Below are 17079 nucleotides of genomic sequence, written 5' to 3'. Positions count from 1 at the left end.
CCTGTCCTGGCAGCTGTTATCATTTAACCATTTCTACTACTATATATGTTTGGCTTAACTATAACAATGTATTTTAAATGACTAAACCTTATGTAGAATATTTTTAGATTTTAGAGGCTGCTCAGTAATCTAAGATCTGCAACATTAAATATATCAGCTCTCAGTATAACACATCCCAATAAATTGTTGTGAAGTTAAGAAAAATGGTTTTAGCAGTAGGACTACTCAGTCCTAATTGTATGTTTGGATTAGAGCCAGCATCTGTGTGACGCAGTCATAGTACCATAAACATCTGGCCTTATTTGCTGTCCTACGTGCTGGATGATTGGATTTTTTTTCCTAGAGAAATTTTAAAATGAATTGTGCTTTATTTTGTTAGAACTTTATCAGTGAACTACCATATTTTTAACTATGTACCGTTTAAACTGTAGTTTAACTTTATTTTAGAAGGATTTCTGTTTTCAACTTCATTGCTTTTCAGTAGCCATCTTTTATTTATGCAAACTCTTTCTGTAAAGTACATATTAACAAATTTGTCTTATATATGTGAAAAGATTAGGCAGTAATTTGGGATTGCTTATTGCTCTTTGCCAGATTCTGATACGCTTTCTTACACTGAGTAGCACCTAACCTTGATTTCAGTCTGACTACGCATGGAGTAAGGTAAGTGAGGATATAAAAATCTGGACCTCAGCCTTTAGGATTATGGGAATTCTTATATTAAATTATATGTTTGGTATTTTTTAAACTGTAAGGACTGATTAACACTACTGGACACAGATATTTTAACGACAGGTTTCAGAGTAGCAGCCGTGTTAGTCTGTATCCGCAAAAAAGAAAAGGAGGACTTGTGGCACCTTAGAGACTAACAAATTTATTTGAGCATAAGCTTTCATGAGCTACAGCGCAAAAAGAAAAAGAGGACTTGTGGCACCTTAGAGACTAACAAATTTATTTGAGCATAAGCTTTCGTGAGCTACAGTTTTAGTGAGCTGTAGCTCACGAAAGCTTATGCTCAAATAAATATGTTAGTCTCTAAGGTGCCACAGGTCCTCCTTTTCTTTTTGCAGATATTTTAATAAATCAAATTACTGACCTTTCTGTTTACCAAACAAACCTGATAACAGTAGCCTTCTGTTATTTTGTACTGGACTATCATGCATCCTGACAGGTTTTTCATGCTAGCATTTTCATTAGTTTCCAGCAGTGTAAAACAGATTTTTCTCCCACCTACAGATAAACACCTGTCATGGTTTTTATTTTATTTTCTTCTCTTGAATAGTGGGTCATTTTTAAGTACTGCTAATCTGAATTTAGCTACTAAATATGAAGCCCTGAAATGCCTGATGTAACTTCTAGCTGTACCATTGAATTAAAGATAATGAGCCAAATTCATCCCTGGTGTAAGTGAATTGACTTCAATAAAATTACTCCATAACTTCCACTAGGGATGAAATATGCATGTGGTGTTTTACATAAGTAAATAGTTATCCATATACTTGTCATGTTTTGATTTTTCTCACTATATGGCTGATTCATTAAGGGAAAATTTTGGATCCTGTTTACTGTGCATGTTTAGTACTAAGCCTATAAGACTTTTTGCACTTGACTTCTGAAGAAAGTGATGATAGTCTCATTTAACAGTTTTAGCACCCTGACTGATAGAATGACTTCATTGTTGGCTCACTGAGCTCCTCTCCAGCCAATCAGCAACCAAAGTGCTGCAGCACTTCCATTTTGCTCAGACAGCTATCTTCCAGTTTCCAGAATGCTGGGGGATTCTGATTATCTTGTGATGTTAGTTTCTCTCCTGAAGGAGGTTATTCTTGTTAAGGCATTCGGGAGACCTGGGTTTAATTCCCACCTCTGTCACTGACTTCCTGTGTGACCTTATCACTTGTCTCTCTGTGCCTCAGTTTGCTATCTCTAAAATGAGGCTACTGATACTCCCCTACTTTGCAGAGAGTCTTACTCCTGGGGGAATTCTGAGCAACACAGAATGTTGCAGAAATTAATGTCCTACATGCAGAATTTATTTTCTTCCCCACAGAAATGGGCTGTCATGCTGCTGTCCACCATTATGGGCTGCTGGACCCAGCAGAGCCCAGCTCACAAATAGAAGACAAGGGTGAGGGAGGGGGAGGGAACTGGAGGGTTCCCAGCAGCTGCAGTTTCCAGCATGCCCTGAAAGAAGGAGGCAGCAGCGCACAGGAAACTCCGTGCAAGCCCGGGACCCAGCATCAGACTGTTTCTGCCTCTGGAACCCTGGGCTCTGGGAGGGTAGCGGGTGTGAGTGTCTGGGCTGCAGAGGCCCCGCAGCTGGCCTATAGCTGGCCCCGCAGCTGGCCTGGGGGGTAGGGGATGCAAGTGTGTGGGCTGGGGGTTTGGGGGAGGAAGCGCGTCTGGGCTGGTCATTGCAGGAGGTGTGGGGGTGAGTTTCTGGGCCAGGGGAGGCTCCACAGTTGGCCTCTGCGGAGAGGGGGTGTGAGTATCTGGCCAACAGCTGGGCTCTGTGGGGAAGGGGGTAGAGAAACAGGAACTGTTTCTTTAAGGGTTTCTTTAACTCTCTGTTCATGGGCAAATTTTTTGTGTGTCTGTATTGTTATAGACATACTTGTTGACAGATATTTTGAAATAATTACCAAAATAATTGAAACTGGTGTGATTATTTCGTGTTATTTTGACAAATAAAATTTGCAGAATTTTAAAATATTGTGCACAGAATTTTTAATTTTTTGGCACAGAATGCCCCCAGAGTAAGAGAGGTAGTGATGATAAATTCATTAATATTATGGAGATGTTCACATACTGTCATGAGGGGGCCATCGAAGAAAGTAGATCCCCCTGGATTGTCATCTTCATACGCAAAAGAAGTGTCCAAAGTTATATTTCAGCAAAGATATATTTTATAATAATTTTACATTAGAACAATTAGTACTTCTATTGGTATGTATAATACTAACTTCTGAAATGAAGACACCATCCTTGGGTGAAAATCATGGCACTTTTAGGTTAAAATACAGAAGAGAGAGAATTAGGATCTTAAAAAAATAAAGGAGAGGAGATGTGCATTAGTGGTGTCAAACTTTTGGACATGAGGATGGAATATATTATTTCAGGGAAATTCTCTATCCTCTTCTGCCCTGTGGGCACCACTCAGTAGGTAGAAGAGAGCTGAAACCACCTGTAAGTCCCTTGCAAAAGAGAGGAGCCATTTTAACCAGGAGCTCCCATAGGCTGAAACAGGACCAGTCAAGCTCCTGGCCTGCCCTCTCAGAGCCCAGTAGGGAAGTAGGCAATGCTATAAACACAGCTACACTCCTCTTCCTGCTTTGCAGCAGACAGCCCATGGCAATGGGAACCACAGCCATATGTGCTGAGTGTTGCGGAGGAGTAGCAGCACTGGCTGCACCACTGCCCACTCAGGTTTGGCCCAGCTGGCCCTCTGTCATGAATAGGGGGAGCCTGGGTCCAAACCTGAGTGGTGCTACCATGACTCCAGTGCACCAGGTTGTAATGTCACTCACTTAGTTTTTGCTCTGTCGCTCCTCTATCACAGAGCGATGGGATGGCCAGTGCTGCTCCTCCTTGCTACTGCCATGGAGCCAGCTCTTGCACTAGAGCTCCACCCTGGGTGCCTGCCTGGCCTCTCCCTACTTCCAGCTGCCCATGTCCCCTCTCAGGGAGTGACACTCCATCTGGGTGGTTTGGGGTGGAAGGTGGGGGTTGAGCGTGGTGCAGACTTGGTGGGTAAGGCCCTGAGGCCAGTAGCAGCAGTGGAAATGGATCCACAGGGATGGACAGTGTGTGTCATGGGAAATATTTATGGGGGTGCCACTGGGGGAATAACTGAATCCTGAAATAATTTTTTTTTCTCCATACCAAGGTGCCTTTTGTGTAAGGAATTGAGCTTGTTGAGTTTTTTTTTTTTTTCGATGGGAAATTCATTCCATGAGAATCAAAATTTTTCACATGAACATGTCGATTTTGGTGAAATTTCAGTTTGAAAAAAAATCAAAATGAAGTATTTTGACACAGTCAAAATGACCCGTTTCTACTTCATTGGAATGGAACGTTTTGACTTTTTTGTTTCAAAATTCCTTTTTAAAAATTTTATTTTATATATTATAAATAAGGCTGCGTGTCTGTCATGGAAATCACGGATTCCGTGACTTCTGCAGGGGCCAGTGCGGCTGGCTCCAGGGCTGCCTGAGCAGATCAGGCAGCCCCTGGTCTAGCAGCACTGACTGCTGCTGGGGAAGTTTGTGTGTGAGAGGGTGCTCAAGGTTGGGACAGGGCGCCGGAGTGCGGGACTGGGAAGGCTCTGCGGAAGCAGCCAGTATGTCCTTGCAGCTCCTAGGTGGAGGGGCTGGGCGCGTCACACGCTGCCCACATTTACAGGTGCTGCTCCCGCAGCGGGTGCCACTCCCCGCACACACCCCCTGCACCAGCGGGGGTCACTCCCCCAGAGCACCCATGGCCCCCGGGTCCAAGTTTTAGTTAAGGGTGTATAGTAGAAGTCATGGACAGGTCATGGGCCATGAATTTTTATTTACTGCCCATGACCTGTCCATGACTTTTACTAAAAATACCTGTGACTAAAACGTAGCCTTAATTATAAATATAAAAATTTTAAAAAGCCAAAATCTGAATGGACTGTTTCAGATGACCCAAAATGACATTATTCTATGGGAATTTTCAAAATTTTGCTTTCATTGTGCTTTGGAAATAGAAATTCCAGTTTCTACACACTTCTGGTTAGGAGCCTAATCCATAATTAGGCACTTTATTAAAGTGGTCAGCATCAACAGATCCTATTGAAGATAGCTATAGTTGTGGTTACTCAGCACCTTTGAAAACCACCCCCTTCTGTTTAGATGCTTAATTTTTCCTGGAGGAGCCTAACTTTAGGTGTGGAAATTCCAGCTACAATCTTTATTTGTGACGTGCTGTGACTGATAATTGTGTTTTAAATAGGCAATATTTTAGATCTTAATTAATGGCACAGATTTGTTGTATTTTCAGTCTTGCATTGTTATGTTATTTCATAATGTCCCCAAGTGTGCTAGGCACTTGGCAAAAACATATTGAAGACAAGCCAGTGTACCAAAGAACTGACAGTCTCGATTATTTGACAGGCAAATAATCGAGGGGCAAAGGGCACACATTATAAATATAGTATATAGTTGCTCGTTTTAGGCATTCCTATGTCTTGGTGGTTCAAGCTTTATTTAATCTTATTTTGCGTCATACAAGTGCATTCACTTTTTGTTGGCAGCCCTGCCAGAGTGGGATTTTAGAAGTGATTTGAATGTGGCGATGAGGAGAGATTTGATGGATGGATTTTGGACGGGTATTCCCAGCATAAGAGATAATGTGGGAGAAAGCACAGTGGGATTTGTGGGTGAAGGAAAAGAAGTTGGAGAGGGAGCAGAAGGAACTGTGATCCAGATAGACTGGTCCCCTTGCTTTCTTACGTATTGTAACAACCGAACCTTCCCTAACATTGTTGATACTTTATTGTAAGGCTTGAAGTTTGCAGGGGACAGAGAATGGTAATCTCCTCTCGTCTTCCCATTCTCTAGTTGGCTCCCGCCCTTATTGCTGTAGCGTGCTGCCCCGTCTCCCCTTCCTCTGTCCCTGGGAGAGTGCTACCCCTTCCTCTTCTTGCTCTATTTCTGTTCCCTTATTGTTTCCCCTGATGGCAGCTGTTCCTTCCCTGCTCCCATTTTTCATGCTTCCATCTTCTTTTGAGGGCTCCCTCTCTGCTATTCTCTGTTTTGTTTTGTTTTTCTTTATGGATGCTTCTTCTCTCCTTCCCTCCTTTGGTCACTATTGGCCCTCTTTCTCATTTTTCTCTGATGTCTGTCTTGGAGCAGTGGTAGACAAGTAAAGATAAGGGGGGGAGGGATTTTAAAAGAAAAAATTAGTCCCAAAGATTTAGGAAAAACTTCCTAATGGTTAGATCTATTAGACTGTGGAACATTCTCACCAGAGGAGCATTGAAAGTCCTATTGTATTGCCATGTCTACACTACAAAAGTACTCCAATTTTACAGAAGTCGATTTTTGGGAACAGATTGCATAAAGTTGAGTGCATGCGTCCACACTAAGCACATTAATTTGGTGGTGTGCGTCCACAGTACCGTGGCAAGCGTCGACATTCTGAGTGGTGCACTGTGGGTAACTATGGGATATAGTTCCTGCAGTCCCTGCTGCCCATTGGAATTCTGGGTTGAGCTCCCAATGCCTGATGGGGCCAAAAATTTGTCACGGGTGGTTGTGGGTAAATGTCGTCAGTCAACCCTCCCTCCCTCCGTGAAAGCAACAGCAGACAATCGTTTCGCGCCCTTTTCCCTGGATTGCCCGAGCAGACACCATAGCATGGCGAGCATGGAGCCTGTTCAGCTCCCCACAGCAGTTATGACCATTGTAAATACCTCGCGCATTATCGTGCAGTTTATGCAGAACCAGCACCTGAAAAACCAGGCAATGAGGCAACGGCAGCGCGGTGATGAGGACATGGACACAGATTTCTCTAAAACCACGGTCCCCGGCAATTTGGAGATCATGGTGTTACTAGGGTAGGCTCATGCCGTGGAACACCAATTCTGGGCCCGGGAAACAAGCACATAGTGGTGGGACCGCATAGTGTTGCAGGTTTGGGATGATTCCCAGTGGCTCCGAAACTTTCGCATGCGTAAGGGCACTTTCATGGAACTTTGTGACTTGCTTTCTCCTGCCCTGAAGCACAAGAATACCAAGATGAAAGCAGCCCGCACAGTTGAGAAGTGAGTGGCAATAGCCTGTAGAAGCTTGCAAAGCCAGACAGCTACCGATCAGTCGGTAATCAATTTGGAGTGGGCAAATCTACTGTGGGGGTTGCTGTGATGCAAGTAGCCAACGCAATCACTGAGCTGCTGCTATCAAAGGTAGTGACTCTGGGAAATGGGCAGGTCATACTAGATGGCTTTGCTGCAATGGGATTCCCTAACTGTGGTGGGGCTATAGACGGAACGCATATCCCTATCTTGGGGCCGGATCACCAGGGCAGCCAGTACATAAACCCCAAGGGGTACTTTTGAATGGTGCTGCAAGCACTGGTGGATCACAAGGGACGTTTCACCAACATCAACGTGGGATGGCCGGGAAAGGTTCAGGACGCGCGCATCTTCAGGAACTCTGGTCCGTTTAAACAGCTGCAGGGAGGGATTTACTTGCCAGACCAGAAAATAACTGTTGGGGTTGTTGAAATGCCTATAGTTATCCTTGGAGACCCAGCCTACCCCTTAATGCCCTGGCTCATGAAGCTGTACACAGGCACCCTGGACAGTAGTAAGGAGCTGTTCAACTATAGGCTGAGCAAGTGCAGAATGGTGGTAGAGTGTGCATTTGGACATTTAAAGGGTCACTGGTGCAGTTTACTGACTCTCTCAGACCTCAGCGAAACCAGTATTCCCATTGTTATTGCTGCTTGCTGTGTGCTCCACAATCTCTGTGAGAGTAAGGGGGAGACATTTATGGCGGGGTGGGAGGTTGAGGCAAATCGTCTGGCCGCTGAATACTCACAGCCAGACACCAGGGCGGTTAGAAGAGCACAGCAGGAAGCGCTGTGCATCAGAGAAGCTTTGAAAACCAGTTTCATGTCTGGCCAGGGTACTGTGTGACACTTCTGTTTGTTTCTCCTTGATGAAAACCCGCCCCCTTGGTTGACTCTAAATTCTCTGTAAGCCACCCGCCCTTCCCCCTTCGATCACAGCTTGCTTGCAAAGGAAATAAAGTCACTGTCGTTTAAAAACCATGTATTCTTTATTAATTGAGTATTAAAATAGGGAGATAACTCACAAAGTAGCCTGGGTGGGGTGTGGGAGGAGGGAAGGAAAAAGCCGCTTCAAAACTTGTTGAATGACAACCTACTGTTGCTTGGGCTGTCCACTGGGGTGGAGTGGTTGGGTGCCTGGAGCCTCCCCCCGGTGTTCTTGGGCGTCTGGGTGAGGAGGCTATGGAACTTGGGGAGGAGGGAGGGTGGTTAAACAGGGGCTGCAGCGGCAGTCTGTGATCCTCCTGCCGTTCATGAACCTCCACCAGACGCCGGAGCATGTCCGTTTTATCCCGCAGTAGCCCCAGCGTTTCCTCATGCCTCCTCTGATCTTCCTGCCACCATCTCTCCTCATGTTCATCGGCCGCTTTTCTGTACTCTGCTGTTGTGTTCCTCCACACGTTCTGCTGAGCTCTGTCAGTGCCGGATGACTACATGAGCTCAGAGAACATTTCATCGTGCGTGCGTTTTTTTTCGCCGCCTTATCTGGGGTAGCCTTTGGGATGGAGGAGGGAGGCTTGAAACATTTGCAGCTGCTGGAGGAAAAAAAGGGAGTGAAGTATTTAAAAAGATACATTTTAAAGAACAATGGCTATACTCTTTTTCATGGTGAACAACACTATTCACATTACGTAGCACATGTGATTTTTGGTACAAGGTTGCGCTTCGCATCTTATATTGAGTGCCTGGCGCTTTGGTGTTAGAGATCACACACGCAGTGCCTGGCGACAGAATTTGGCTTGCAGGCGGCCATGGTAAGCCATAGTCTTTTGGCTTCTGCAACCTTCATAACAGCAGCCTCTCCCATACCAAGCAAAGCACGTTGAGTTGAACATTTAGTGCTGCGGTTTTCCTGTTAACATGCAGCAGCAGAAACCAAACTAACCACCCCCCCCCCCATCCAGTTCTCTGGGATGATTGTTTTACTCCTCACCCCACGCATGGCTGGTATCAGGGAAGACCTCTGCTAGCCTAACGTGAACAGCTCAGCGCCAATGCCCCTCCCCCCCCACCGCGTGGCTAACGGTGGGGAGGATTTCTTTTCAGCCACAGGCAAACAGCCCAGTAGGAACGGCCACCTCTGAATGTCCCCTTAATTAAATTCCCATATTTCCACCAGGTTACCATGCACGATATCACTCTCCTGAGGACAACACAGAGAGATAAAGAACGGATGTTGCTTGAATGCCAGCAAACACCGAGACCATACACTGCCAGGCCTTGTCATGCAATGATACCAGATTACTTGCTACTAGCATGGCACAGTAAAGTGTCCTACCATGGAGGACGGAATAAGGCTGCTCTCCCCAGAAACCTTCTGCAAAGGCTTTTGGGGTACCTCCAGGAGAGCTTCATGGAGATGTCCCTGGAGGATTTCCGCTCCATCCCCAGACACGTTAACAGACTTTTCCAGTATCTGTACTGGCCATGAATGCATCCCAAGTCCGCAGGGCTACTTTAATAATTAAAAAAAACTTGCTTTTATAACATGTATTATATTTAAAAAGGTACACTCAGCAGAGGTCCCTTCTCTGGTTTGGTTGGGTTGGGAGGGTATTTCAGTCAGGATGATAAAAAGATCCTGGCTGTCGGGGAGAACGGTGTGCTATGTGCTCTCCTCAAGCTCGTCCTCAGCATCATCTGCCCCGTCCGCAAAATCCTCAGGCATGGCAGAGAGTACCCCATTATTGGAGTCCACGGACAGGGGTGAGATAGTGGTGCCGGCCCCCCCTAGAATTGCATGCAGCTCAGCGTAGAAGCAGCATGTCTGGGGCTGTGTCCCGGAGCGTCTGTTTGATTCTTTGGTTTTCTGGTATGCTTTCTGTCTGAGCTTAAATTTCACGCAGCACTGTGTGGCGTCCATGCTGTAGCCTCTGTCCCTCATGGTCTCAGAGATTTTTTGAAATGTTTTGGCATTTCGTCTTTTGGAACGTAGTTCTGATAACACGGATTCCTCTCCCCATACAGCGATCAGATCCAGTACCTCCCGTTCGGTCCATGCTGGAGCTCTTTTTCGATTCTGGGACTGCATGGTCACCTGTGCTGATGAGCTCTGCATGGTCACCTGTGCTGATGAGCTTGCCTGGCCAAACAGGACATGAGATTCAAAAGTTCCTGGGGCTTTTCCTGTACACCTGGCCAGTGCATCCGGTTCAGAGTGCTGTCCAGAGCGGTCACAATGGTGCACTGTGGGATAGCTCCCGGAGGCCAATACCTTCGAATTGCGTCCACACTAACCGTAATTCAAAACGGCAATGTCAATTTCAGCGCTAATCCCCTTGTTGGGGAGGAGTACAGAAATCGGTTTTAAGAGCCCTTTATGTCGAAAAAATGGCTTCGTTGTGTGGACGGGTGCAGGGTTAATTCAATTTAACGCTGCCAAATCCAACAAACTCATAGTGTAGACTAGGCCTGTGGGACATTTGAAAAATGGACTGGCTAAAACACTGATGAGAGAACTCCTGCAGTAGCTCCAGAGGATGGATAATATGATTTAACTTTTGTATTATGCAACCACAGAGGATGAAAACATTAGCGTGACATTTCTGCTAAAATAACCACTGGTGAAATAGATAACAATGTTGAGACTTAAACTGTCATCATTAGGCTTTGTAGATAACACAACATCCGAAGGGTTGAATGGGGCACAGTTTTATACTGTTTCAGATCTGTTGTTTGCCTGTCTGCAGACTTGGAAAGAAAGCACTGATTTGGTTCACATTTGCATCCGATGAAGTGAGCTGTAGCTCACGAAAGCTTATGCTCAAATAAATTGGTTAGTCTCTAAGGTGCCACAAGTACTCCTTTTCTTTTTGCACATTTGGAATATTATCTTCACAACTATGAGAGCTAGAATCTCATTTTTGATAAGTGAAAGCTTAAAACAGGAAGAAACTGCTGAGGCTACCAGTGAAGTGCTGAAACAGTGTGGGCTCACTCCAAGCCCTGCTTTTTCATATATTTAAGAGAAAAAAATAACTACATTTCAAAATTTGGTTTATGATTTGTTAATAATGTCATACATTGTGATAGCACCTTCCAGGACCAAAGCATTTAAATGATGGATAAAATTCCTCTTTTTGATTATGCACTGCAGACCTCTGTTTATATTTTCTACATTCATTTTTTGTGTCTGAAATCCCCATATACATAAAAGGGAATTTATACAGACTCAATACAGCATTTGCAATGGAGAATAGATGTGCATGTAAGAGATACATTGTGTGGGTAGGATATGTACACACCCTGTATCAGTCATTTCACACTACCATTCTCCCAGAATACAATAACCTGAGTTGAGGGTGACAGCAGTGTATAAGTGCTGAGTAATACTGCAGTTGAGAACAGGAAGTGAATTTTTGTAGTTAGGAGGTAATTTTCTTATAGAGCATTTGTAGGAAAAGTATTCAATGGCTAGGACTTAAATTTTATGTGTTCTTCTAAAGACGGCACCTTCAGAAGCACAATGCCAGCTGGAACAATACTTTATTAATGACAAGAAGAAAAACTGCTGCTAAATCACAAATACATTTCCTGTAGTATATTGTGTTTTCTTTGGAGGTCTTTCATCTGTATACAACTAGGCCCATACTTGCTTAGCTTGTGAGCACTAAGTTAAATTTGAGGTTTATAGGGGAATATCTGTAAATGTCTATTATATGTTGTAGAAAACATGTTATGAATAGAACTTGTGAAACCCTTGATTTTCTTCAGGTGAGCATCCTGTCCCTGAGGACAAAATTTGTAAGATTCATTGTAATGATTCACAAACCAAAATATAGTTATGGGGCAGATTCTGGTATCTTTTTAATGTTGTACACTAGTCCTTGAAATGAAGTATCCCAAAACAGTTTCTAGTGTAACTAGGAAAAGCCCTGTCAACCGCCCACCACAAGACAACTAAATGCTGTTGATCCGAATAGGTGGTAATTATGGTTATGTGGTAAAGCAGCTGATAACTAATTTCTTAGAAAGTCTGTGTTCTAATAAAAGTATAATGGCTAGATTCTGTTATCCTTACTCATGTTAAGTAGTACTTATGAGTCTCATTAACTTCAGTGAATAAAGGTTGCAGAATCTGGCCTTTAAAATTCAGATTTAGCTTTATTCAGCTAAAATGCTGAGCAATAAAATGAAAATAAAAGGAGACTTGCACAAAATCTTCCTACTTGAGTTTCCTTCTCTTCTGAGCAGAATTGGTTGGTTGGTTGTGGGGGAAGGATAATTGCACGAGATGTTGCCTAAATTTCCCACAAACATTTAGTTTTGGTATAGCCTAGTCTTCCACGTTTATATTTAACTGTAGTGAAGTACAACCTGCCTTTTAACAGAGTTCTCTCATATATCTGAACTACACTGATGAAAGGTCACTGTGTATTGTGTGAAGTACTAGGACTCTGAGTAACTGTTTCCCCTGAAAGAATTTCCAGCAGTGTTCTGAGGAAGTGTTCCAATGAACACTGTTTCATTTGCATTTCTGAAGCTTACTTTATGCTAACAGTCCTCTGTTATGGTTGCAAAGCTTAATTCCTTTTAAGTCTTTTGTAAAAAGTAGAAGGGGTTAACTTGCAAAGTATTTTAATTATTTGTCTCTCTTAATGCTCAAGCTTTTATGTCAGGATTGTCATTTTACTGTAAGTCAATAATTGAATATTCTGCTACATGTAACAGAAATCATCAGACCAAACTCACCTAAACTTGCAATATAAAGACAGACTGAAAAGTACCTGACTATAGCATCTTACTAAAACTGCTACTTAAACTGACCTGAACTTCAGTGCCTTATTAATGAAAAAAAATCACTTACTTCTAAGGAAATGTACATAGCTCAGGCCCAAAACATATGATCAATTAGGATCGTTCAAAACACACACGTTTATTCAACAATATTCAGAAGATTTTGAAATAATTGAAGGAGGAAGCTATATTTTTATTGTTACACAAATTTCTAAAGTTGTCATCCTTAAAGTAACTGGACACTTGCATATTAGCGTTTTATAGAAGGAATGCCACCTACGTACTGAGAATCTGAATATAGTATCTTTCTTTTTCTCTCTTTCCTTTTACTATTCAGGATTGAATTGTGCTCTCATTTATACTGGTGTAAATCCAGGTTAATTCCATTGACATTAATGGTTCGTTTGGATTTACACCAGTAAAAATGAGAGAAGACTCTGGGAACTCACTTACTAGTGATGATAAAATAGGTGGGGGGTTTTATCAGCTCTGGGAATCTTCTTTGTGTACACATAACAAGAATGCCTAGATGGGGAAAGTGACACTTCATATGTAGAGACCGTAGTCATTGCACAGTTGCTTGGATTTCTGTTGAAGTGCTGACTCATACACTGATTCCCTTTAAGACTCTGAGTAAGTCTTTATTGTTTTGGCATGCTCTTTCTCACAAAAACAGACATTTTAACGCATTTGGTTTAGTTCCACATCTGGTATGTTTATTTGGTATTGATCTGCAGTTGTGTGGTACTGTGAAAAACTAAACTTTCTCCATATAAGGAAGTAAACCCACCTTACATTATAGTTACTTCTGCTTATTTTTCCAGTTCCTTGCTTTTTATTCAGAACCAGCAGAATCCAAGAGCACTGCAGAGGGGTAGGAAGGAAGGAACTTTGTTGATTTAGAGACACACAACTATGACGACAGGTGTCAGTCTTCATTTAAAATCTACAAGGGAAAAGTGTTTTTGTTTAAAAGTGCAGACGTGAATCTGTACAGCAAGTTTTATCAAAGAATTCTGGGAAATTTAGCTTTTTCAAAATTTACTTTGCGCTGTTAATTTTTTTGCCTTTGGATTTTGTTTGTAAATATATGACCAAATTGTGTTCCCATTGAAGTCAATGGGAACTTTGCAGTTGACCTCAGTGGGAGAAGAACTGGGCCCTTCATTTTTGTTTATAATAATTATAAATAAATTATTGTTGAAAAAATTGAACTGCTGTGTTCTGTAGAAATCAGTTTTGTTCTCATCACCTGCAGAAAATTGAGGATAAAGGGCCGAGGTCAACTGAGAGTCTGTGAGCCAGAGCGAAAGCAGTTACTTTAGACCAATCTCTAAAAAATCTTTCAGATCTTGAAGATCTTAACTTCACAAAAGTTGTACCTCTTAAATACAAAGTGTTAAAGATAAAATTGTACTTCTTACTAGGTATAGCCAAAGAAGTACGTTCATTTTTAACATGTTGACTCACATGATTTAAATAAGTGGAGTGTGTAGTAGAAAGGGGTATTTTTACATTGTTGAGTCTCAAGAACTTTATACTCCATATTTCTAAAATTTTGTAGGCTAGAAAAACAAGAAATGGTAGGCTAAATCTTAATTGTCTCTTCTAATGACAGTTCACGGATGTGACACATTATTTTAGCCATTTCTTAGGGGACACTACAATTAAAGACAAGTAAAATATCACAATTATTGGCTGACTATTTTATTATTAAAGAAAGGAAAAACAAAATGAAACAGAAAACAAACAAGCAATGAACAATGGTTACTTCAGTTACAGTCTCTTCTATATGCCACACTCTTCTGTGGACAGTGTTCAACAAAGATTGCACCTTAGAGTGGGCCTGCCTCTGGTGGGACCATTCTTCTCTAGGTAAGTTAAGACCAAAGTATATTATTCTTCCAAGTTAGTAGGAGTCCTGTCTGTGTATCCTAGATAACTAAAACTGTTTATAGAAGTTGAAATTCTGCTTCAGATGAATCTAAACATGCTTACTGTATTTCCATATAATGGTCTTCCAGCTCTCAAAATAGTCTTTTAAAACTTAAATTATTCTTAAAGGGACAAGGTAGGTGAGGTAATATCTTTCATTGGACCACTTCTGTTGGTGGAAGGAACAAATGGTTAAGCACAAGGGGTTCACACATACTGTACAAGAACACTTACTTAAGGCTTTGCCGGCGATAGGGCGTTACACATTTTTATAATAAGCCATAACACCAGTGTCTCTGTTTAGTCCATGATTTTTAGCATCTAGCAGAGTCATGAAATTAAGTTCCCAAGCTCATCTTTTGAAATAATGGTGCAGGTTTCCTTTGAGGATGAGGACTGAGATGTCAGAAATAGTGTGATCACTTTGAGAAAAGTGGTTGCCCATGGGTCGTATGTCTAACATTTTTCTTTGTGAGTTCATTTGAGAGTGTAGTGGTATCTAGTTTCACCCACATTGTTGATGCTGGGGCTTTTGGGGCACTGGTTAAGGTATTCGACATGTTGTGATAGGCATGTGTAGGAACCATGGCTCTTGAAAGGTGTGTTGTGGGGAGTATTGATCATCATAACAATGGAGATATGTCAGCATGTTTTATGTCTGTTGTTCTGTCAGGGTCTGGGGCTGCTTTGAGTTAGTGTGTCCTGGTCTGTGGGGAGCTTGCTTCTGATGATGAGCTTGGCAAAGTGGGAGAGTTTTCTGAAGGCCAGAAGAGGGTGTTAGAGAGATTTATTTCAAGATGTGGTCCCATGGGTTGTAATGGTTTCTTTGATGATATCCCACCTGAGTTCCAGTATAGGATGGTAGGTGACAAGTAGGGATGTGCAATCAGTGGTGGTTTTGTCCCCCTCTACCCCTCCTGTGTTAAAGTAGGTTCTCCTGGGGTATTTGGCTTGTGCCATGATGCGATCTACTTCTCTGCTGGCGTGTTCTTGTTTAGTGAAGATGGTTTTAAGATGTTTATCCCCCACTTTCTCTTTGGAGCAAATTCTGTGGTATCTGAGTGCTTGGCTGTAGATAACAGATTTCTTGGTGTCGTGGGTGGTTATCTGTGGGTTTCTTGTATGTAGTTGTTTGTAGGGGGTCCATTGTTGCAGCTGACTGTGGTGTTCAGGAAGTTGATGCTGGTTTGGGAGTGTTCTAGAGAGTTTCATGAATTTGTGGTGGTTGTTGAAGTCATGGTAGAAATCTGAGGGAGTTTAGGTCATCTGTCCTAAGGTTGAAAATCATTAATGTATCTCACGTAAATCATTGGTTTCATGGTGCATTTTTCCAGAAGTTCTTCCTTGAGGTGGCCCATGAAGAGATTGACATATTGGGGAGCCATTTTAGTACCCATGGCTGTTCCCATGATTTAGACAAAGTGTTGTTGAATGTAAAATTATTGTGGGTCAGGAAGAAATAGATGAGTTTGGCAATGTGTTTAGGGTGGATTTCCTAGCATTGTGTATTATCTTATAGGTATTTGAGGCAGGCAGCAATGCCGTCATAGTGAGCGTTGTTGGTGTGTAGGGAGGTGGCAAGCATGGTGCTCTGGGAGAGGTTGATGATGTTTCAGAGTTTCTGGAGGAAGTCGGTAGTGTCTTTGAGGAGGCTGGCCCTTTATGTGGTGAGTGGTTTGAGAATGGTTTCTATGAGTCCTGATATTCTATGAGTCCTGATAAGTGTGCCATGGCCAGATATGATGGATCTGCCTGGTTTCCCTTGTTTGTGTACTTTGGAAAGCATGTAGCTATCCCTGGGTTGGGTTCGTAGAAGATGAGGTTGCAAAGTTTTTTCTTGGAATTGTTTGGGGAATGATTTGATGGTATCACTAAATTCCTGTATGAATTGTGGTGTGCAGTCGTCTTTGATTTCTTCATGGTAGGTGGTATCAGACCGTTGTCTGTTGGCCTCATTGATGAAGTCATGATGATTAAGGACTACAATGGCACCCCCTTTGTCTGCTGGTTTGATCACTATCTGGTGGTTGGATTTCAGGGACTGTATCACTGTCCTTTCAGTGGAAGAGAAATTGTGGTGTATGTAATGTTTGTTGAGGATTTCAGTTGAACTGCAGTATCTGCACTCTCCCAGGAACTGAACGTCTGCCCACCACAGAACCTGATACCATACTAATATTTGGAGAACTAGAAGAATCCTTGCACCAACTCCACCATAAGGAAGTCTGTCACAACAAAGATGATACCACCCACAACTCTCACCGACAGTTGTAAGAAAAAAGAATCATATGACTGGATATCCCCCAGTGAATGAAACCACCCACTGGATCATTACAGTTTTTGTGCCATGAAAAAAACTGGGTGTGAAATACGCATCAAATGCCCCAACAACAAATATGTGGGTGAAACCAGACAATCACTGTGCTCTCAAATGAACTTTCATAGAAATTGATGAAAGACAAAACCACGATATGACCCATGTGTGACCACTTTTTCACAAAACAAAACACTCCAGATCAGACCTCTCAGTCCTAATCCTCAAAGGAAACCTGCACAACACCTTCAAAAGATGAGCTTGGAAACTTAAAT

General features: G+C 42.6%; 1 protein-coding gene across 2 annotated transcripts in view; it reads left to right on the top strand.

Annotated features, from left to right (window-relative positions):
* The window catches only part of TTC39B (tetratricopeptide repeat domain 39B), a 144010-nt gene that overhangs the window by 73530 nt on the left and 53401 nt on the right, over positions 1–17079 (top strand). The window lies entirely within an intron of this gene.

This window comes from Natator depressus, chromosome 5, assembly GCF_965152275.1.
Source record: "Natator depressus isolate rNatDep1 chromosome 5, rNatDep2.hap1, whole genome shotgun sequence".
NCBI lineage: Eukaryota > Metazoa > Chordata > Testudines > Cheloniidae > Natator > Natator depressus.
The sequence above is the reverse complement of the archived record's forward strand: the minus strand, read 5'-3'. Positions and strand labels throughout refer to the sequence as shown.